The sequence below is a fragment of the Protopterus annectens genome, chromosome 1.part2, assembly GCF_019279795.1.
Source record: "Protopterus annectens isolate FY-2018-M chromosome 1.part2, PAN1.0, whole genome shotgun sequence".
Taxonomy (NCBI): domain Eukaryota; kingdom Metazoa; phylum Chordata; order Ceratodontiformes; family Protopteridae; genus Protopterus; species Protopterus annectens.
The window spans coordinates 615,909,416-615,935,461 of NC_056727.1; positions in this window are offsets into that span (position 1 = coordinate 615,909,416).

A 26,046-nucleotide genomic window follows, 5' to 3' on the forward strand; every position below is an offset into this window, starting at 1 on the left:
CATATATTTTTATATCTCATTTTTCATATTTCTTTTTCATTTTATTCATTATACCCAATTGTTATTGATTATGAGATTGATTTCATATTAAGAAGGTTTTATATGTCTCCACACACTTCTTATATCTCTCCAAACATTCTTATATATATATATTTTCACAGTTTTTGATACTCTTTTATAAATTTATAAATTTCGATTCTACAAATTTCTATGAACTTTCATGTATTTTCGTATATTTTTATACATATTTTATTTGTGTATGTGAATCTATATTTATATATATTTTTAGTTGTATTTATAGTTGTATATATGGAATATTTGAATGAGTATAGATGATATAGGTTCATTAGCTTTGGACTGATATTTACAGACTGATATTTACATTATCTGAGCTAAGTTGTTGATTCATCTCTTGTGGTGCAATTTAGCATGAATGAGTTGCTGAATTGTTTAATTAATTAATTAATTTGCTTACTTTAGTATAAAAAGTCTCAATGAAATATACACAGTAGATCTGAAGAAGTGTGGTTTGTTACACGCGAAAGCGCTCATCGTTCCTATTTGTTAACAATAAATAATCTCTACTTTTTCATCGTGGTGGTTTGCCTCCAATTTATTTTCTTGATGATTGTAGTGATTCCCGTCATGCACAGGCAGCAGTGGGTCTCCCTTCTTTTTTGGAAATAGCCAGAGGCAATTACCAAAAACTTCCTCAAAGAATGGATATACTCACAAAAGATCAGAGGTTTTTGATGTACCCCAACCCCAATCAACTTCAACTACCTGTTTATTGAAGAAGTACAGCAGGTACTAACAGAGACAAGAAAGCCTACTACTAGAAAATCATATATTAGGAAATGGAAAGGTTTTCTAGTTAGTGCCAACAACATCACCAGCACCCATTCAGGGTTATTTTTTTTTTCTCATTGCTATCCCTACGGCTAGGGATTGTCATAATCATTAAGGGTTTGATTCTCAAATGCGATAAGTGATTAAGCTTAAAATAGCCTCCAAGGGTAGTTTGCCTAGTAGTAACCTATGAATCTAGAATATCTCAATCTCCTTTCTATTAAAGTAAACTTTAAAGAAACCTTTTGGAATGAACAGTATTGATGTATTTCTAAACGAAGAAGTTCATTTTAAAAAAGATGACTGTTATAGTGAACATTACTATAAACAAGGAAGACATTGTAGCACAACTGTGGAAAATATTAAGTCACTAATTTTATTGCTTGGTAAAAAACTAATTCAGGTTAAAAGTATTAAAACTGACAGTGCTTATTTAAAGCAATGTTTGATTTTAAAAATTGTGCCTAAGGGGTTGAGATTTTTCAAACTCCCTTTAGGAATTGATTACAACAATGCTAATAAGGCTGAGTTTAACAGTATGTTTGATGACTTTGGATTTGCATACATGAGGAAACTGTTGAAATGCAATGAGTTGAAGTTAGAGGGACTTACTAAGGATATAGAGAAATTGAACGAGGACATAATTAAAGATGTGAATTTTGACCAATGGGGAGACCTATATCATAGACAGTTTTCCACTGCGGAAAACAAAGCTACACTTATATTCAATAGGAAACTTAGAAAGATAGACAGAGATGTTGAATTTTACAGAAACAATAGGGCTTATGTTTGGCCTAATGAGAATAGGAAAACAACTCCCCAACAAGAGAAACACCATGTATATAATGAGCGGGTGGACAGGAATACCAATGATACAAATTTTCAAGGGGGGAGATTTTTCCCTGCCCCGAAACAATACAGGAGGTAACACCACAAGTAGTAGGCTCTAGAGACACAGACCAAGAGCCACATAAAGTCAATATGAGTTAATTTACTACACTAACAGTGAGTGCCTCTCCTGTAACTAAAGTTAGTATAAACACACCAACACTCACAGTATCACAATCAAGTAAACACATCATTCATTCATTCAACGGATTCAACATATTTAATTATACAGATGTAGAGGTCACTCAAGCATTTTTTTCACTGTTTACTAAAGGGATGAAATTTATACTGACTAGTCGATTTAGCATAGTGGACACAATCAAAGAAGTAAAGTTTTTTAGTCGCAGGTTGAATTTTGCGTTTTTATTTGACAACAAGGAAAAGGCCCCAAGTACGATGGGTATGTACAACAAAAGGCTTACCAAAAAGAGTGTGGTGGTTCCCACATATCATCCACAAGTGTTGCATTATGAAAAATTAGTTAGTAAAGATTTATATCAATTGTATAAAGACATCAGGATGAGTAAACACTACACCCAAGTATTTAAGGACAATTTAAACACAGAGGAAAGAGAATGCCTTAGTTATTTTAGAGAAAATTCTCACATTTGAATAATGAAACCCGACAAGGGTGGTGGGGTAGTTTTGTATAATACCTTGGACTACAATAGGGAAATTTTTAATATCTTACATTTTTCAGGGAATTACGAAGCCATTTCAACCAACCAAGTACATATTGGTTACAAAAGAATAGAATTGGCCATTGAGGAATACCTGTTGGACAACAGAATAACAAACGAGATCTATCAGTTCATCAGAGTTGAATTTCCCAAGTTGGCCACGATCGTAGGAATCCCCAAAATACACAAAAATTTAGAACACCCTCCTTTTAGGCCAATAATATCAGGCTCACACTCCAAGACATTTAAGATTGGGGTCACCATAGACGAATGGACGAAACACGTTTACCAAAGGGTCAACCATTTGACTAAGGACTCCTGGGATTTTTTGGGAAAACTAACACCAGACCTATGGAGAAAGGATGTAATTTTTCTTACAATTGATGTAACAGACTTATTTTCAAGTATACCCAGGGACATGGGTCTGGAATATTTTCACAACAGTTTATGTAAGTTTTCCAATCTAAGTAATGACAGGGTAAATTTAACGGTTGACATGATGGGATTAGTCCTCGACCATAATTATTTACTATTTCAAGGTGAACAGTTTAGGCAAACCAAGGGAGTGGCCATGGGTGCTTCCTGCGCTCCTATTTATGCCAATATGGTGATGTTGGAATGGGAAACGGAGTTTGTTTTTAAAAGTGAGTATTTTAACAAAATACTGCTGTATACTAGATTTTTAGACGATTTGTTTATACTGTGGAAGGGTTCCATAGATGAGATTACTGAATTTATAGAATATATCAACAACACCACAGAATTTTTAAAATTCACTTATTGTGTCAGTAAAGAGGGCATCTCATATTTGGACACCTATATTAGGAACAATGGTACAAATTTTACATCTAGTATATATAGGAAAAGTACATTTTCTAACGACTACCTAAATTACGACAGCAATCACCCCCCTTACATTTTCAGCAATGTATTCAAAGGGCAGTGTATTCGTGCTGCCCGCATGTCCTCGGATAAGGAAGTTATGGAAAAAGAATTGACAGGGATTCACGAAATGTTCATGAATAGAGGCTATCCGAAGGACATGCTTGACAACATTGCTTGTTATGTCAAAGGGGAATGGGGGAAAAAATATCTGCCCCTCTTAGGTGTCCCATTTACCACTACTAATAGAACTGATGGATTCAGTGACAAGTATGTGTGTGTGATTAGATTTAATCCCTATTCCAATTTAGTCAAGGAAATTTTAAATAAACATTGGGACATACTCATGTTTACTGAGAATGAGGGAAGACCAGCGGACAATCGTCCTAAAATAGTATATAAAACCACACACAATTTAAAATACTTGTTTGAACATGGTAGGACTAACAAGAATCCCACCAGAGGTACACAAAAATGTGGAATGTGTAGGCAATGTAATTCTATAAATACCAGTACAGTCATCAAACTGAATAATGTTATGAAGACACAGATTATGGGCCGTACTGGAAATTGTAATACACAAAGAGTAGTCTACCTGGCTACTTGTATATCCTGTTCGGCTTTTTACATTGGGAAAACCGAAAGGAAGTTGAAAACCAGGATATACGAGCATTTATACAAAATTCAAAAGCAAGACATGAATAATGCATTGAGTAGACACATTTGTGAAAAAGGTACAATGCACAGCTTTAGGTTTGCTATCATAGACCAAATTGGTATGGTCAGTAGTGAAGGTAATTGGAAGATAAGACTATCAGCTTCTGAAAGTAGATGGCAGATATTTTGTGATGCAACGACCAGTCCTGGGTTAAATGACTTCATAAGTATAAAACCATTCTTACAGATGAATGTGTGAGTACAGGACAACTAGTTAGGTGGTCTATGCTGAGACCCCTTTTAAACTAGCTGGATTAGTCGTCTCTTTACACATATATTTTTAACCAATTTTATATGTAAACAAATTTATATAATACATTACATTGTATTTTATTAATATTTATATTGTATCAATTATTTACTTTTTGGTACATTAATATATATACAGTCAGTACATTTATAGAACTACCCCTTTGTTGAGAATATGGAACTTTTCTCTTAGGTTATAGACATGTACATAGGCATACATATTCACCTCATAGGTCATTTAGGGAGTATTTATTACAGACTGACACCTTGTTGGTATTCTTGTGTGTAGGTTTTTCATAAGCAGGGTATATCAGAATTATTTTAGCATATTTTTAAGTACGCCATTTTCAAGTACACCTCTTTTAAAGTAAACAATTTTATGTTTTATTTATTGGACAACATACATGAATTTTTAATAGCTTAGTACTATTGCATCATATTGATTAATTATTGCATGTCAATTTAACATACAAACTTACACTACATTATTATTTTATTGTTTTGCTAGATCATTCCGTGTAAGACGGACAGTCTACTGGCAGTGGGTGAGACCGGTCAGTTAGTGTTATTTGCATAGAGTTGATATATACACACATGCATTATGACCATATTTTCTAATGTTTTAAACATTTTATAAATTGTATGTATATTGTATGTAAAGTATTTTTGATGATTGAAGGCTTTGCCAAAAGCATTGCATATGGTACCATTACACAGTTATGTATTACATTTCCGAGCATTTGAAAAAATATTCTTACTACAGCACAGAAGTGTGACCCTTTAAGAATTAATTGTTTGTACAAGGAAGTTGGCGCCAAAATGTATTTAAATACTATTGAGCGTTTTCAATCATGGTTCTGAGGAAGTCTGATATTATTCAGACGAAAGTGCTTAACCTTTGTTGCTTTGTGTGTTTTTGAATAAACGGTGGAATATTTTACTCTCTTCTTCATCTTATTGTGTCCGAGCTTTTGGTGACGTCCTGCCGACGACCTTTCTGGACTTTTTGGTTTCTTAGTTGGAATCGTGCTATTCAATCTGATTATATAGGACACAGCTTGGCTGGAATAATTATTCAACATATGAGAATGCATGAAATAGCTTCACTTGAATATTTACTTACCATCTGATGATATCGGACATAGCACAGCTGGAATATATACTTACTTTCTAATGATGCTCGACATAGCTTAAATGAAACATATACTTACAATCTGATAATGTCAGACATACCACAGTTGGAAGATATACTTACCATCAGAAGATGTAAGTCACAATTTAGATGAAATATATATTTACCATTTGAAGAGGTGAGACATATCTTAGCTGGAATCTATACTTACCATTGGTTAGTATCAGCCATTCCACGGATGGAATAAATACTTGCAATTTGACGTAAGACATAGCTTAGCTGGAAAAACACTCACCATCTGATGATGTAGGAAATACTGTACCTGGAATATTTACTTACCATCTGATGAATTTGGAAATACCGTAGCTGAAATATTTAATTACTGTCTAATGATGTTGGACATAGCTTAGATGGAAACTGTACTTACCATCTAACAAAATCAGACATAGCACCTCTGGAATATAGATTTACCATTTCATGATGTAGGACATAACCTACCTTGAATATATACTTACTATCTGCCGATATTGGTCATAGCACAGCTGAAATATTCACTTACTTTCTACTGATATAGCAAATAGTTTCACTGGAATACATACTTTCCATGCAATGATATTAGTTGTAGTATAGCTGGAATATATACTTACTACCTGATGATGTCAGACAAAGAACAGTTGGAATCTACATTTATCATCTCATGATGCAGGATATCGCTTAAATAAAATTCATACTTACCATCTGAAGATGTAGGATACAGCTTAGCTGGAATATATACTTACCGTTTGATAATGTAAGTCATAGAATAGCTGGAACATATGCAACCATCTTATTAAGTAGGAATTACCATAGCTGAAATATTTACTTACCATCTGAAGATGTAGGATACAGCTTAGCTGGAATATATACTTACCATTGGATAATGTAAGACACAGAATAGCTGGAAGATATTCAAACCATCTGATTAAGTAGGAAGTAGCATTGCTGAAATATTTACTTACCATCTGATGATGCTGGCATACGTTAGATGGAATATATACTTACGCTCTGATGATATCAGCCATAGCACAACTGGCACAGATACTTTTCATACATTGATTTAGCACATAGCTCCACAACACTCGCACTCATCCCAGACTGGTGCTCGTCATCCTTAGCTCATCCAGATGAGCACTGTCGTATCATCCCAGCACTTCTCTTCATCCCATCCTAGCATTGTGGAGCAGTAGAAGGATGGCTGCTGCCTGCCTGTGGTGCTACACATTAGATAAGATAGTATTCTGCTCTTCAATCTGTCCATAATGGTTGTAACTCTGGTGAAACATGCCAATGTATAGCTGGGGCTCATCGCTTTATCCTCCTCGTCTTTATCAAGTGTAAATACACATCTTTATTTCCTGCTGTTGTTCTCATCCTTGCTGCATCTGTCTGTTGTAGAGGGGCATGCTGGGGGCTGCACTTCTCAAATACTTTCCTTTACATATGAGAAGACATCAGTTCTCATTTGACTATCTTACTGGCAGTTCAGGTTAATTCCTCTTCACACCCCATTGATCCCTGCCTTTTCCCGTGCTTTGCTTCAGAGAAGTAGAAGAGGGTTGTTTTACCCCTGAGGTGCTATTTCCCTCTGGATAAGATGTTAATGTGAGGTCCCATGTGACCACATCAGAGGTACAAATGGTATAGTATACTAGTTTGCAGCTAGTGATGGATAGCTGGCCCTCACCCCATATTTTTTGGCTGCATCTTTATATGTTTTGGAGGCATATCCTCATCCCATCGAAAATCGTTTTGCACCATATGATGCATGGCCTCTTCTCATTCTATTTCTATTTTTTTATATCCCATCTAGATGAGTGTCTTCATCCTATGTTGGTGTTCCACATCCACGTTTCATTCTAGGGATTTAGGGCAGAATAAGGAGAGCACTCCCAAGGTGCTGTCGCTTCAATAGGATGTTAAAAAGAGGTTCCATCTGAGCATGTTTGTAGTAATTCAAGTGGGGCCCACATTTGTCCATGTGTAGTTGTTGCTCCTAATTTCTCAGTTATAGCCCACTTCTTTGTGTCATTTGGATGCATATCATCACCCTGTACCTCTAGTCCTCAAATTTATCCATAGTGTTCTACAGCAGCATAAGAAAACCACAATGAAGGTGTGCCGCCGAAGCTCCAAATCCTACACTGAGCGTGGACGAGTGCAGGGGGTGTGTTTGAGAGCAGAGTTCTCAGAAAAAAATACGCCCTGCAAAGTAGAACAGAGGAAAGTGTAAATAAATGAGCAAAACTGCTCATAGGTGTCTGCGTATCTCCACCAACAGTCCCCATGTGTTCAACAGCAACAGTACATTGAAATAAAATGAAGAAACCCTTGTATTTATTTTCCGAGTATAGCTAACCATACGTGCACGGGTTTGCCCATCGCTTAGCTATGGTTAAAGAAGCAGAAAAGGCTGAAGAGAATAACAAGGAATAAATATGCAAATGAAGCAGCACAGTAATAATGGAGTGGTTAGAGCATCCGCCTAACAAACAGGCATTCCCAGTTTGAGTCCCACTGTAGCACTTATTTTCCATGTGAAAACTGTATATGAACATATATTTACATCTTTATGCCGTATAACCTACATAATAACATTCAAATGTGAGCTGGAGTACTGCATGAAATGCACATGTGAAGTGTCAGTGTCATAATGAATAAGGAACTAGTAAGCAGGTTTAAGCACAAATAAGCAGTGGTAAGCATGTCTGAGTGAGTTTGCGCGGGGGTAAGCATTGCCTACACAGATTAAGCAAATTAGAAGCTGAGTGTAAGAAAGTGTATCCGGGGGTTAGTAGTGCTTACCGTCGCGCAAACCTGCTTACAACTGCTTTAAAGTGCCTTAGTCACTCTGGATCCAACGGCCCATGTTCTGCCCAGAAACAAAAAAAATTGCTGGTGCAAGGCTCAAAGCCAGGACCCTGTACACTATAGTCACAGTAGTTAACCACTAAGCCATCATAGCACTAGATAAGTGAGATTAAGGCCATACATCCCATACACCGACATATATTTAGATACATATATATATATATATATATATATATATATATATACAGCAATATGTATCTATATATATATATATATATATATATATATATATATATATATATATATATATATATATATATGTTCACAGGTTCATAGGTAGGTACTGGGCTATCGGCCCTAGGGCCCATACAAGCCTAGCCAAAAAATGTACCCTGGCTTTTGCCACCCAAGAAAATTATTTTCCTATGCCCCTGTCGAGCAGAGCCACAGAAGTGATCCCCGGGGTGAATTTCCCATTTCCCATCTAATCATCAATATTTTTCTTGAAGAGTGCTAATGAGGAGCCCTGTTTGACATAGATAGGTAGTCTGTTCCAGAGTATGGGAAGTCTCTGGGACAGGAATCTATCCCTCCAGCATGTTCTGTTTATTGTGGTGACAATGTTAAGGTCCCTAGAGCGTGTAGCTCAGAGGGATTGGGATTTCTTTAAGTGGAGCATGTCCAACAGCTCTGGGTTTGACATAGCTTTGTATGTTAGGCAGAGATTGCCCCTGAGTAGGCGATATGCGATGGTGTAAAGCTGTAGTTTTTTGAGACGGTCTGCATAGGGCATCTGTTTGAGGCCAGTAATCCTCTTTGTGAGGTATTTCTGTGGTCTTTCCAGTTGTTGTAGATGTCTTGTGAGGTACATACCAAAAGGGGCATTGTACTCTAGAATGGGTCTAATGTGTGTTGAGTAGAGGGGAACAATGACCTCTTTTTTTCTGGATGAGAATCAATTTTGTGATGAGATGAGCCACATAGAAGGATTTCCTGACCACTGTGGCGATGTGATTATCAAAGGAGAGACTACTGTCCACCTGTGTCCCAAGGTCTCTCATCACATTTTTGGCATTAAGTAGACTACCAGCTATGTGGTAGTTCATGGGTACACATTTTTTACCAAAGGGGATGACAACACACTTTTTGGCATTAAGCTTCAGGCCATGGCTTTGACACCAGGAATCTGTCTCAGTGAGGCCCTTTTGTAGTTTGTCCACATCGTTAGGAGTTTTGACTATGGCTCCTAGTTTGCAGTCATCTGCAAACTTTGTTAGTCAAAGACCTTCTGTGTTGGCCTGCACTTCAGAGAAGTAGATACCAAACAGGAGAGGACCGAGGACTGAACCCTGTGGTACTCCACTTGTCACTGGTCTGATGTCGGATTTGGAATCCGCTACTTTCACAGTGTGGGTTCTGTCCATGAGCCAGTTGGCAACCCATCTTATGACATAGGGATTTATACCTAGTTTAGTGAGCTTATCTATAATTCCAGAGTGGGGGATGGTGTCGAAAGCCTTGGTGATCTAGATAAGCTGTGTGAACCATTTTACCATCATCTATGGCTTTGGTGACTGCTTCAAAGAAGTCAATCAGGTTTAGGAGACATGATCTGCCTTTTACAAATCCAAACTGAGTAGGGTCCAGAGTTTGGAGATTACCAATGTCTTTGTTTATGAGTTCCATGATGATACGTTCCATGGCCTTGCAGACCAGGCTCATCAGGCTAATGAGGCGGTAGTTCCCGGGGTCCATTGTGGCTCCCTCTTTGTGGAGTGGGATAACTGTCGCAGTGCACCATTCAGTGGGTACAAAGCCTGAGGTGAGGCTATGATTGAACATGGTACTTAGGTAGGGTGCCAGTTCATTCTGTAGTTCATGTAGAATGCAGCCTGAGATATTGTCAGGTCCCATGGATGCTGTGTTCTTGGCTTTGGAGAGTGTGTTTTTTACCTGTGCAGCCGTGATTATAGGAACTTTGCATTCTTCCGGTATAGAGATGGGCCCTCTAGGGGGTGAGAGGGGGGTAAAGTTAGCACTGAACCTATCTGCTAGGATGTTAGCAATATCAGTTGGTTCTGTATATTTAGTGCCATTATTCTGTAACTCAGAGCAGATCTGAGTGTTCCCATTTAGATTCTTGACATAGCTATAGAATGCTTTGTGGTTGTCTTTAGAGTCAGTGGCAATTTTGTTTTCGTAACTAGCTTTGGAGGATTTTATGAGGGATCTCAACTTCTTACTGAGGTTGACCAGGGAGTTCCTCCAGTCATGGGATTTTACTCTTTTTTGCAACAGTTTCTTTCTTCTGTTGTAGAGTTTGTTTATGGCAGAGGACCACCAGATTGGCTTCCTTTTTTTTGGAGGATATCATCTTGGTTCTATTAGGGATAGCATGATCCATGCACTCGTGTAAATGCTTATAAAGTGCATTTGTGTAGGATTCGGCAGTCATACCTCTATTGTCCATGTGCATGGGTGTCATGAAGTTTGCCACTTCTGTCTTAAGAAGTGTGAAGTTGGCTTTTGAGAAGTTTTTTACGATGGTTTCCCTAATTGGGGCTGGGGGTGGGATGTGGATGTCTAGGCTGATTAGCTTGTGGTCGGATCTGACCAACAAGGAATTGACCTCTGGTGTGGAACACCGGTTTCCCATGTTGGTGATGACCAGGTCTAGGATATTGCTGCCCCTGGTGGGGGTTTGAATAAGTTGATCAAAGGCATTGGAATTTATGAATTCTAGAAAACGCTGAGCAAAAGAGTTGGTACATGAGTAGTTTTCCCAGTTAATGGTGGGGTAGTTGAAATCACCCATTATTAGGGAGTTGGGTTGTACCCTAATACTTTCCAGTATATCAAGAAATGAGGAGTGTGAATCCTGCGACATGGTGGGGGGTCTGTAGCAAGCTACAATTTGGATTGCGGTCTTGCCCAGAGTTAGTTGCACTTGGATAATCTCGGATGCATTATGCTGTGCAACTAGCCTGGAGGTGTGGATATCCTTAATGAATATGGACACGCCTCCGCCTTTAGTGCTTCTTTCTGGGTTAGGTGGCCGAAAGGTGTGATATGAATTGAAGCCTGGTAATGCAGGGGTGCTCTCTGGAGTTTTGAACCAGGTCTCTGTCACTGCACAGATGTCGATGTTCTCCATTTTAAGGAGTGCCTCGAGTGAGTACATTTTGAGGTTTAGACTTCTAGCATTGAGTAGCATTACCCTCAGATTTTGCTTGCTTGTACCAGTTACGGTGGTGAATTTGTCATTTGAACCTTGCCTAAAAAAGGCAAGAGTCTTAGCCAGTATCCGGAATCCTAAGGGTGACAGGTGCAGGCAATCTCTGGAAAAGCATCGTGGACTGTCGATCATGTCATCCCAGCAAATACTGGATCCCCTTAGAATGACACCAGAAGCTTAGCCAATTGTTGAAGTCAATCATTTTGTCCTTGTACTGTGGTATCATTCTGGGTGATGGCAGGATGCTACTCAGGGTTAGGGTCATACCTGACTGGGATACAAGATCGGAGAGCTCCTCCATGTCTCTTTTCATGTAGTCCAGGGAGGTACGTCTCAGGTTATTCACACCAACATGGACAATGACAGTGTCTTATTTGTACTTATTGTGGAGTGACCTGAGTGCATGCATTATGTGGCGGATCCTGGCACCTGACAGGCAGCTGACAGTAACTTTCTCCTTGTTTAGTCTAGTGAGTGGAACATCAGTGTGCCTGACTATAGAGTCACCTATGACTAGAGTGTTGGGTACATTGTTATGCCTTATGAGCTGTGGTTGGGTGGCACACCAAGTTTGTGGGCTATGTGTCATTTGGGATGTGTTGGGGGGTGGAGTTTGCTTGCGTTTATGCTTTGGATGTCCCTGATGCTTGGGCAGGTTTTTATTGAGAGCCTCCGTGAATGTAGGTGTGTGTTTTGTGTTTCTATGTGTGTGTTTTGGTGGTGTGGGTTTTGAGGGACTATGTGATGAGTGTGGTGTGGTGCAAGTGTTTACCCTCTCCTCTTGACTGTCTAGTCCAGTCTTGGGTGAAGAGGGCTTTGCTTCCAGTTTGGCTATATAAGTGCATCTCTCACAGGTTGTAGTGTTAGGTGGTAGGAGGAGAGGGTTGTCTGTATACATGAGGCAATTGCTGCATTGCCCCAAGATGCCCAGATTCATCAGGTAGACAGGAGAAATCACTGGAAGCTGACCCTTAGACATACCTGGATAAGTGCTTATTTATTAAGTACTAAAAATGGTTTACTATTGAAATGTAGAACGGCACTATATCGACTGTACTATAGTCGAACATGGAAGTTCGAAACTAGTAATGTCGACGACAAAAAAACAATCTAGGACTGTGTTTTAACATGGATCGAGGTAGGGGAGATGTTTGTAGTTCTGAATAATACTGAACACCGACCTCGACCCATGTTAAAACCATTCCTAGATTGTTTTTTTGACGTCGACATTACTATTTTTGAACTTCCGTGTTCGACTATAGTACAGTCGACATAGTGCCGTTCGACATTTTAATAGTAAACCACTAAAAACTGCTTTCCACTAAGCAAGTGAGGAAAGTTGAGTGCTGTAGTAATTTGCAGCTTATGTAGTGCTTACAATGAGTTCTGAACAAATGCTGAGTTCAAAGAAACAGATTTGAGTGCTGAAACTAGAAAACTGGCTAGTTATAAGAAAAAAAAAACTAAGCTAGAAGGCTACCCTCCAAAACAGAAGGGCTTGGGGGTTCAGAAGCCTACAAACAGTCTATACCACTTAACAGGAAAGGCAGGAAATAAGCTTAGATTTTTTTTTTCTTCTGTTTCCCAGATGCTCTCTTTGTTCACAGTAGGAGTGCCTGAAATCAGAATATGATCTCACTGCACTCAGTTGAGTAAGCAAATGAGATGGGCCCAGAAGGAGTATCCAAACACAAATTTACAAGAGGGGCAGGCAGTTTCAAGGCCGCTAAGATTAACATATATTATATATATACGTGTGTGTGTGTGTGTGTGTGTGTGTGTGTGTGTGTGTGTGTGTGTGTATATAAATATACATATATATATATATATATATATATATATATATATATATATATGTGTGTGTGTGTGTGTGTGTGTGTGTGTGTGTGTGTGTGTGTGTGTGTGTGTGTATGTGTGTGTGTGTGTATATAAATATACATATATATATATATATATATATATATATATATATATATATATGTGTGTGTGTGTGTGTGTGTGTGTGTGTGTGTGTGTGTGTGTGTGTGTGTGTGTGTGTGTGTGTGTGTGTGTGTGTGTGTGTGTGTGTGTGTGCATAGATATACACAGATATATAGCTATGATAGGAAACAGCACACAAGAATGACATATGTTCATAGGCTATGCCAATGGAAGTGAGGGTCCCAAACAAGACTCATGTAACATGTAGCATGACCCCCGCCCCCCAGACGGACAGAGGAAACATACACACAAACCAACAAACAATGTAAATAGTCCACTGATCCCCAGACCACAGTCAGGATACAACCAGGAGAGGGGTAAACAGTGGTCCCATCAAATCTAATCCCAGAACACAGACAGGAGCGTTCCTTGTGGGATTCCCAAAAAAATGACATATTATAGGAGGAGGCCAATGCGACAACCATTCTGGCCAGGGTGTGTACATACCTGGAATACAAGGGTGGCAAAGCCTGATGACCCATGGGTCAAGACAGCATACGACATGGGTCCTGTGAAGTTAAGAGTGGGCAGAGTGTAGTGGTGTGTTCAGACCTGACCTGCACTCAGAGTAAGGATGGGTGCTGTAGAGGAGGTACGCGTGGGGAAACTATGGGTAGTTAGTTATTGGTCTATGCAGACAGCCCCAGGGATGTAACCAAAAGTGTTCATTGGGCAGAGGCATCACCCAATGAGCAGCCACACCCGCTATGAGTCCCACTGCAGCAAAGTCTAATCTACATGGCAAAGAACCGAATAACCAGATGTAGATGTATATATGTAGAGGTATGTGTGTGTGTATATCTACCATTGCTACATGGAGATATACCTCTCCCTCGACATAGTACAAATGTATACATACAGAGACAGAATACATATGCATACCCACATATAGATATATACATATGCAGACACCCATACACCCATATGTTGTTTTATATATATATATATATATATATATATATATATATATATATATATGGTTCTATCTGACTACGTCGACAAGTCAGAACACCGACGCCAGAAGATCGAAAACGGAGAAGACCGACGGATCAAAACCCGGCTGAGAACATCGACATGGAAAAGGCTGTGTATGTATGGACGTTAAAGGTAAGTGTGCGACTGTGATAGTTTGTGGGTTAGGCGGGTTAAGTGAGTTAGGGTTAGCTAGGTAAGTGTCGACTGTGATAGTTTGTGGGTTAGGGGCGGGTTAAGTGAGTTAGGGTTAGGGCCGCGGGTTAGGTGAGTGTCGATAGTGGCGGACCTTAGGGTTAGGGTTGGGTTAAGGTTGTAGGTAGTTGTGTATGTGAGGTTTAGTGTTGGTTTGTAAGGATTTTGGTGTGCTTGTGTTGTGTGTGTGCTTTTGGACGGGGATTTGTTTTGTTTGTTGCTTGGGGATTATGGTGTGTCGGGCATGTGAGGTTTCGTGTTTGTGAAATGGGTTATGTGGTGTCGGTGATTTCGTTTTGGCGTTTTGACTTGTCGGCGTTGTAAGATAGATCCATATATATATATATATATATATATATATATATATATATATATATATATATATATATATATAGATATATATATAGATATATATATATATATATATATATATATATATATATATATATATATATATATAGATATATATATATATATATATATATATATATATATATATATATATATATATATAGACAGCAATATATAAATATTAACATGTATGCATACATATACAGATATATCTGTATATAGTAATTATGTATGTAAATATACACATGTATATAGTTAGGATATGATACAGCAGTTACGAATTACATATGTTCACAGGCCGTGCAAATGGGGTGAGGGGTCTAATCAACAAACATGTAACATGTAGCATTAACTCCCCCCAGCTAGACCAGTGAAACATACAGACACACAATAAAAGTAAACACACCACTGCTCACCAGACCACAGGCAGGATACAACCAGTGGGGGGACACAGTGGTCCCGTGAAATCTAATCTTGGAACAGAGACAGGAGCGTCCCTTGCGGGACACCCCAAAAATTGTCATATTATGGGAGGAAGCCCGTGCGATGACCTATCAAGGTGGGGTGTGTACATACATGGAATACAAAGGTGGGAAAGCCTGATGACCCATGGGTCGAGACAACGGACGAGATGTGTCCCGTGAATTGGAGAGTGGTCAGTGTGTAGTGGTATGTTTAGACCTGACCAGCACCCAGAGTAAGGATGAGTGTTGTAGAGGAGGTACAGGTGGGGGAACTATGGTTACCTAATTATGGGTCTAGGTGTGCAGGTGTTTGCTGGAGTGGGTCCATACGGACAGCCCCAGGGATGTAAGCAGTAGTGTTCATTGGGCAGAGGCGCCGCCCAACAGGCAGCCACACCTGCTAAGAGTCCCACTGCAGCAAAGTCTATTTTACATGGCAAAAACAGAATAACCACATGTAGATGTATGTATATCAAGGTATGTGTGTGTATATCTACCCATAGCTACATGGAGATATACCTCTCCCTCTCCATAGTACAAATGTATACATACAGAGACAGGATACATATAAATACCCACATATAGATATATACATATGCAGACACCCATACATCCTTAGACACATATATAGATATATATATATATATATATATATATATATATATATATATATATATATATATATATATATATATATATATATATATATATATATATATATATATATATATATATATACATACAGTAATATATTAATATACATATTTATGCATACATATTCAGATATATATATATATATATATATAGTAATATATATATATATATATATATATATATATATATATATATATATATGTGTGTGTGTGTGTGTGTGTGTGTGTGTGTATGTGTATGTGTGTGCATGTAAATATGCACATATATATAGCTAGGATATGATACAGCAATTACGAATTACATATGTTCTCAGGCCGTGCCAATGTGGGTGAGAAGTCCAGTCAACAAACATGTAACACATAGCATCAATCCCCCCAGCTAGACTGGTGAAACATACAAACACATGATACAAGTAAACACACCACTGCTTCCCAGACTACAGGCACGATACTACCAGTGGTAGAGACCCGCCAAGTCTAATCTTGTAACAAAGACATAAATATCCCTTGTGGGACACCCAAAAATTCAATGATATTTGAGTTTCCAGCCATTACACTGATGTCCAATGGCAGACCATGCATGTACCTGGTCTACAAGGTAGGGGAAGCTTGATGATCCATGGGGCGAGACAACATACGTGATGGGTCCTGAGAAGTGGTGAGTGGGTAGTGTGTACTGGTGGGCCAGGCCAACCTGCACCTTGAGTAAGGAAGACTGCCAAAGTGGATGTGCAGTATGGGAACTATTGGTATGTAATTATGGGCCTAGCTGTGCAGGTGTTGGCTGGAGTGGTTCTAAGTGGACCACCCCAGGGATGTAAGCAATAGTGTGCATTGGGCAGAGCCAACGCCCAATGAGCAGCCATGCCTGGTATGAGTCTCACTGCAGCAAAGTCAAGTTTACATGGCAAAGGGCGGTATAACCAGATATGTTGTTGCAAACCCAATAAATTACACCAAAGAACACTTGGTCGCAACAACCTACTGTAGGCATGTAAGCCGGACTAATTGGCATCACAAGGTAGTATTGCTGGCCAGACCTCACAACTGTCCATGCTATACACTCCGATATTAGGTCTGTCCCTCTCAATCCCCCTGGAAACTGGTGAGTGCAGAAGAAAAGGTGGTGAATTGCCCTTAATAAATAAGGATAGTAATACAGAGTTATAGACGTTCCACGTCAGAAAACCTATATAAATCCACATTCCCTTATTCTGCAAATGTTTCAGGTTAATACTACAAATATATAGAAAATGTCCCTGATTGTCCCTGACTATATGAGCAGTTGTCCCTGATTCTGTTGAGGTTTCCTCCAATCAGTTGAGAACTATGTTGCTGTCCTCATCCCCACCAAGGGGTGTGATTGTCCAGACCTACCCACAAATGCAAAGTATATACACAGCTGTTGCTGTAGAAGGAATGCCCAGCTGTGGACCTTTCTGCCAGCCTTCCTGCACATCCTTGGACATGTCCCCTACTATAAGCCCCTCTGTGTGGCCCAGTAACACCATATACCCATTGACCCCTGTTGCATTCGTAGTAATGTCCATAGTCACAAGTAGGTGACACCCTCCACACAACTATATTGGCAGAATCTGGGACCCCAAACTCAGGTGTATTACCACAGCTGTCCCAGACTACACATGTAAAAACACATGAAGGGAAAAGCCAAGGACACTTGGATCCCCACCTGGCGAAGTCTGCCACCACCCAACACTTCAGACCCTTACACCAACTACTGACACTGACACCTCCTGTCCTGCCTCGCATACATATCCCAACACCCTGCGAAACTGCACTACTGCACCCCCACCAATCAGTTGAACAGCCTACTATACAGTTAAAATGACCCCCCTCCACCTACCCGCCTACACCTCCACTATTCACATCTACTCTACAACACAGGTATGGCATATGTAAACCTACCCCGAATACCTGAGTGTAGCCTAACCAGAAATGCTAAACCGGAATTCCACTTAACCTTACACTGATGTTCATGAACAGTCATACCTGACATGTACACCTGAGTTAAGCATGTATAAAACCTACATGTACATGAAGTACTGCGGGGGTATGCGGCAGCCAGATTGGGGGGCACTACTCAGATTAAGCAAAATAAAAGCAAACAGGTTCAAGAAACTGTAAATGGAGGTTAGCAGTGCTTATGGTCAAGCAGACCCACACAAACCCGCTGAAAACTGCATAAAAGGGTGTTAATCCTTCTGGAGCCAACGTTCCTTGTTCTGCCCAGCAATAAATTGTAATGCCACTCCAAGGCTCGAACCCAGGACCCTGCACTCCATACACAAATTGATCTAACACTAAACCATGGCAGATATATATAACCTCATGTTTTCACAAACATATCATCCAGCACAAGCAAGCAGTCAAGCAGTACAGGAAATGTACTAATATCATACCACACAACCACTTAATGCAAGAATTCTGGACAAAGTATGCCAAAATGTGGATATATGGCAAATACTGCTCTAAGACACCTAAAATGTTGCTAGTCACACAGTGATATGTATTAGAACACATATCTTGAAGGAAATGAAGTCTGAAACACAAAAGTGTTGGCACGAGTTACTGACTACAGTCATGTGATCATCCATGTCAATTGCCAACAGAATGAGGTACAGGCCAAATATATGATCCGAACATGCATGGACATATGGACGGATATATATCTGGAATATCTATAGATGTATATAAATATAGATAAAGATAGAACTGTGTATAACATTACTACATGGGAACAAACACCTGAACCACTCACTACAACATAACAGACTATATGCACTGTTAGTGGGGGTGGGGTGGGGGCTCAAATGAGGGATACCTGGTAATTACTGCTCTGTTACCTCCCCCACAACCCTAACGGATATGCTGTACAATCCAATACCCAGCGCATGCATATTTTGGCGGACCTCCCACCACCTGACACAGCCACATGCTTTCTACAGTAAAACAATCACCTGTAGCATTTGTATGTAATCTGTAACGCAAGGGGCACACACTGTACGTAGGAAAGATATAATGAAGGATCTACACAATGGTCCAGATATGCACATACACATCTCTATATATATATATATATATATATATTTATATATATATATATATATATATATATATATATATATAGATATATGATATATATATGATATATATATATATATATATATATATATATATATATATATATATATATATATATATATATATAGGTACGTATACATATACACAGACAATAGGTATTAATAGCCATATATATGAAGGAGTAGTGTGGAAGTACTGGGTGCAAAGTATATCGCTCAGCCACAATCCCTGTAACTGGCACCTGTGAAATGTGCAATATGGCAACCTGTCCCACAAATGAGAAAACTTACACCAAACATATACTCACTTAAAGTTCAAAGGGCATGACACGACACACAGGTATGTATACACAGACAACCTTTATTTGTGTACTATACAATAATGAATGCCATTACTTACAGCACATGAAGTCTGACATAGGTTCATAGGTTAATACTATCCTGTGATGAATGCAAGGCCCTCACAAAACAGTAGATGCAAGCAATGTGGATATATAACATACTATGCTGTCCAGGCCTAGGCCTTCAATCAGTACAACAGTAGACAAAGGATTTGCCTTCAAGATAGGTAACAATCAACAATTACTGATGTATTCCAGCAGCCTCCAATTACACCCTGTAGTCAAGCCCTAGGGGGGGATGTGATAGTTGTGGTAATGTCAATGTATCAGTCACATGTATGGACCCTGACCAATATATTTTGTGGGAGTCCACAAAATGACTGGGATGGTAGCAGGAATGCTAGCAGTAAATAATGATAGGCCATTACCCAACAACCCCTAACTGTATTACAGCAGGACAAAGCCTGCCATATATGTGAAGGCCAGAGGATAGCACACAGGACCATACTTGCAATATTGCTGTTACACATCCTGGATATTGCTGGTGTTACAGGATTTGATGCAACATACCCTTATGCAGGAATATGACATCAGAAACACAAATTGATGTACCAATGTACTGACAGCATGCAACAGACAAACTGCCAGTGATATATATGTAGGGCAAGAATTGTGTAGTGCACAGACCAAGCCAACCACACAATCCACTGGCCATCATGTGGATAGGCCCACAGTTGAGAGCTATGCAGACAGACTGCATTCCATCCTAAACAACTATGTACACACAAACACTGCAAGACCAGCAATATACAGTGCACATATGAACACTACTCACTCTGTCTGCAGGTCTGGAACCCCATACGAATGTGTAATTGGCATCTGCAATTCCTGCTGTGAGAGGTATTGCAAACTGCTGTCATTAACACTACTGCCCACATACAGGAAGGTTGTCCTCCATACTGGAAAGGTTAAGGGACAACGCCCACATGAGTCAATATTTTATACTACTGGGTTGCCATGACAGTGGTTGTCTGAAGTACTACACAGCAGGCTGCATGCAGTTAGCAACTGTTGCACACTGGTTGGTGCAGAGCCCATCACCTGATCATGTGCATCACTTACAAAAGCCATGCTGCAATCGATTCAAACCAGCTCAATAACTCTAGTGGAGAGAGAGAGAGAGAAACAGACAGACAGACAGACAGACAGAGACAGAGAAACACATACAGCAAAAAGAAGTATAAAATGTAAACTGTAAACAACAGGCAGTGACAGCTGTCAGGAAAAAAAATGACAGGTAAGAAAAACATATATGTATGTAATTAAAAGTAGTATGTGGTATAGAATAACAGGAAATATGATGTGGAATGTTGATATGAGCCATCTGTAGTTGTCCCTGTAATGAAGTTCTGCTGAACAACTGCTCTGGACAATACTGTCTGTCCCTGTAGGCAGTGGGACATACCCACCAACTGTTTCAGATCAGCAAGGAATGACAAAGAATTAAGCCATAATATATATATCCACGGTGGTGGTGCTACGGTAGCGTTGTCGCCTCACAGCAAGACGTTGTCCCGTTCGATTCTCAGCTAGAGCGTCTTCTGTGGAGACATGCATGAATGGGCGTACCTTCATTGAAGGTTCTGCATTAGGGCCGGCAACTCAGCATGTAAAAATCATCTGCCAATCATTAGCAGACCGGTGTTCCACTGTGGCGACCCCTAACCGGGAAAAGCCGAAAGACACAACAACAACATGTGTGTTTGGCATGTTAGTGTAGGCAATAGCTGGTGGTGGAAGTACTGTCGTCATGATATACACATAGGTGTCAAGAGCACACCACATGCAGGATAGTCATGTTAATGTCTAATGCAGCATGCACAAATGCCATAGGTGTATAATAGGCTTACCAGCAATATCTCACCACATATACCACCCTAATATTAGTCTGTGTTCATATGTGACACCTGGCTTTGTTGCAGTAAGGCAGAACAGTGCAGCTGTGAATGAAAGACAGTTACAGAATGTAGACTAGATGTCTGCATGCACCCCACATAGAGATAATTATCTGTGTGATATATAATTAGACAAGCATGTCTACAGATATACAGTCATATAGATGTAGGTATATAAACACTCACAAGATATAATTACACATATACATACATATATATATATATATATATATATATATATATATATATATATATATATATATATATAAATATATATATATATATATATATATATTTAATATATATCTATATATATATATAAATATATATATATATATATATATATATATACACACACACACACACACACACACACACACACACACACACACACACACACAAGCAGAGTTAGTGTCCACACTGGGAGCATGGCTACAAACACATAGCACAGAGCATGGCACAAACACATAGCACAAAGCTTGGTACAATACAACATATGTCTCAATGGTAGGCAAGCAGCCAATATACCAATTGCATTCTATGAACAGTTTGTTGTAGCTGATATGGTGGGGGGAGACACAGATGTGTATTAAGAAGTATGTTAACCCTGCTGTATGGTTGCACTTACCTGTTTCCATCTTCATGTCGTCCAGGGAGGATGCTCAATATCTGTCTTCCGGACTACAGTGCTGCAGAGACCGAGGTGATAGTATCACATGTGGTGCAGCACTATGACCAGCTGTTCGGATGGACAGCCCAAGACCAGCAGGAGAGGACCACCCTGTGAACGAACTAGTCAATGATGTCGGATTGCATAACCTCAGCTATGAGCAGGTCCGGCATCATTGCAGGTTTGCAGGTGCCACAAGGCAACTGGCAGGATGCATTGTGGAGGTTGGTGCCACCGACACACTGCCTGAGGAGCATGCAGGTAAGGCCCCGAGGCACATCAGTACACCACTCATGTGTATGCATCTGCATCTGTACAGGTACATCATGCAAATATGAGATGTCATATAAATAGTCTGTTGCTGTGTAGTAGTAATAAACAGACATGCATAAGTTGTAGTATTGTGGACCCCTACTGTAGATGTAATGTAATGCTGCACTCACCCTTTACAAATGCCACTGACAACAACATTCTCACACTCTTATGTAGGTCCCTCCAGGATACCACCACAGCAGCAGCCTGTAGCCGGTGAGTATGGTTCATGTTCATGCATGACAAGACACTGTGCATGTAATCTTCCTTTTCTTCTTCTTCTTCTTTCAGCTTTTCCCGGTTAGGGGTCACCACAGCGAATCATCTGTCCGCACTGTGCATGTAATGGCTATGGGATATTCCATGCATACATCTAACACACCTATCCATACTGCATGCTGTATACGTTCACGTTTTGTTGTTGTGAAATGCACTCCATCACAGTAGGGACCATGCTGAAGTATTGGAAGGGTACAAGAGACACATGCAAGATACCTAACATCCTGTCATTGGGATTGGGAGTATGGCAGGACACATGGCCTACAGTAGGGACATATGTGAAACACCACCCTCATGGCTGAAACTGCACACAAACAGGTTATGTAACTGTGGCAGGCATAACCCAGACCCCACAGCAACAGTGACAGCAGTGTGTGCACTCCAAGGTATGTGCACATGAGTAGGCCTTGAAACCATGCAGAGTTCTGGGACATGTGTAGGGTACCCCAACAGACATGTTAAGGTCTGGTGGGTGTCAGTGTAATAGCCCTGTAACTGGTCATACATGCACTGCTGATGTTGTGATCTGTAAAGCAGACATCAGACATTCACAAAATATATCCATTCACATATCATCCCAGGTATGAGGTGCTGTAACACACAGGGGCTGTGAGCATTGGAGCTGACATAACAAACACAGTGCTACATAAACAGCAATGGTTTGTACACCTGTGTGGTATGGTGCACAGTACAAGGCAAGGTGCAAAACAGGTCGGCATTAACACTTCGTACATGGGTGCAGTGTTGACAAGGGGAAGGTCCATCACATACCAACACAGCCCATGCATCACTCGCATGTATACTGCCTCTGTGATGAGGTCACTTTGGTTGCACTGCATGCTGTTGAGCACCAGACGTAATGCATGCTGACAGAAGGGTAATGGGAGGACTTTGTGTACAAAAGGTGTACAACCCCACATGTAGGTGTGTGTGTGTGGGACTGGTGTTGAATGTGTGTGTAAATGCAATCTGGTGGAGTGTGGTCGATGCATGTCTGATGTGTGTGTGCATGTGTGTCTGTTTGTGCGGGTGTCCATGTATGCACAGGTAATAGTGGGATTGATCACATGGCAGTACTTCTCCTTGGGATTGTGCTGTGGATGTAGTGACACATGAGACACCAGGACAGCCTGTCCGATATGTGAACACAGGACAGCTGATAGCATAACAAGGTCTGTAGCACAGAACATGCATTGGGAGGGAAAGTACATACCAGGTATACACATCATAATGCCAGCAGCCAATGGATAACTGGCTACCCACGTATGCAGCACTACTAATGCAATGGGGAATTACCAGACCACATCAGTGAGTATATCCAAGTATTACTGTTGTCCTCATAATGGGTTGATTGTGCAGCAGATGGGGCATGGACTGATCAAGACTGTAGTATGGGGCTCCGATGTGTGACATATGTAGTGAATGTAGCAACCATTTAGGGGTCATTTACACCATGACTGGACATACACAGGGTATTACTGGATGACAGCAGTGAGGCCATGTACTACCTACTCCACCAAAATCAGGGAGGTGATGGAGTAACAGGTCATGTATTGTGATCACATGTGTAGGCATGGAGAGGTTTGATATATTAATGGGTAGTATGAATGAGTGTATGTTAGCAAGTGTCATGCAGGATGGGGAAAATCTGTAACTGAATGTGGGACTGTCTATATACCCAGGGTAAGGGGGGTAGTAAGGTGGACTGTCAGTGTTTGTGGGTGTACATGTTTGTGTGTCTGTGCCTGTGTGTCTGTGTGTGTGGCTCTGTGAGTACCTGTGTGTGTCTGTGTGTGTGTGTGTGTGTGTGTGTGTGTGTGTGAGAGAGAGACTGTGTGTGTGTGTGTGTGTGTGTGTGTGTGTGAGAGACTGTGTGTGTGTGTGTGTGAGAGTGTGCGTACTGTTATGCAATGCTGTACAGGTCTTAACATGTGTGTTTGTTTCCCGCACAAGTGGCGATGTGGGTCAGGTTCCCTCCTGCATGCAAACTGAGGTAGGTGTCTGTACAAACACCGATGATGATGATGGTACTAGTGAGGCACTGGTGGGGTTGTCAGAGGCTGACACTGCGCCTACATGTGTCATCACCCTCCTAGCCACCCCAAGCCCACACGCAGTTGCAGTGCCCCTACAAACCCCATCACACATGGCCATAGCAGAGGGACAGTTGGTGGTTGGTGCCAGTGACGAGGAAGGTGTGGTGTCCATACCAACTGTGTTGGGTCACAGTTGGCATAGCCAGATGTTTGGCAGGCCACCACATCAGCAGATTTACCATGATGCTCATAGGAGGGCCACTGGTTATCATGCCCCTGGCAGAGGCACCACAACTGGTACCACCAGGAGCATGTTTCAGGCTGTAATGGAGGCACAGGCATGTGTGGACATGCACACCAGACAGGGCCTGAGGCTGCAGAGGGCTTCCTTCTCATCTGTAAGTGGCAACCTTCGTGACATTGCTGCTGCCCTCCATGAACATACCGAGGTCATGGATAGTTGGTGGGCTTCCTCAACAGTGAAATGTCCATGTTGAACGTGTGGTGGGAGTGGTGCGATGTCCTAAGTCCACGCAGTTGCAGACCATACCTGGCAGGGTGTGCAGTTCAGTGCCTCCAACACCTACCTCAGTTTTCATGCAGGAGCGAACCTGACCCACCTCGCCACCTGCGGGGGAAACAAACACATGTTAAGACCTGTACAGCATTGCATAACAGTATGCAAACTCACACACACAAACACACACACACACACACACACACACACACACACACACACACACACACACACACACACACACACACACACACACGCACACACACACAGGTACACACAGGCACACAAACATGTACACCCACTCCACCAAGCCACTCCCATAGTGGCAGTACCAGCCCCAGCACACCACTGGGGGTGCTGTCCACACCACACCGCAGCAGGCCTCGTGCATGTGGCCCTGGCCAGTCCCAGGCAGGACATAGTTCCAGCAGACACCTGTCATCATCAGGGGAGAGTAGCACCTCAAGGTCTGTACCTGCACATGCTTGTGGAACTCCTGGCAGGCACAGTCAGTGTGTCTGTAGCTGGAGGCACTGAACTGCACACCCTGGCAGGTATGGTCTGCAGCTGTCCGACAACACCTGTATAGGGCCACCACATGGCAGGACTTTGTGCATGCATACCCACACACACACTATGCAACCACACCTAGGACGACCCCATACCTACACACACCACAGCACCATGCCCCAATCATTGAACAAAACCCCTCAGCTGCACTCATGGTGACACATGTATGGA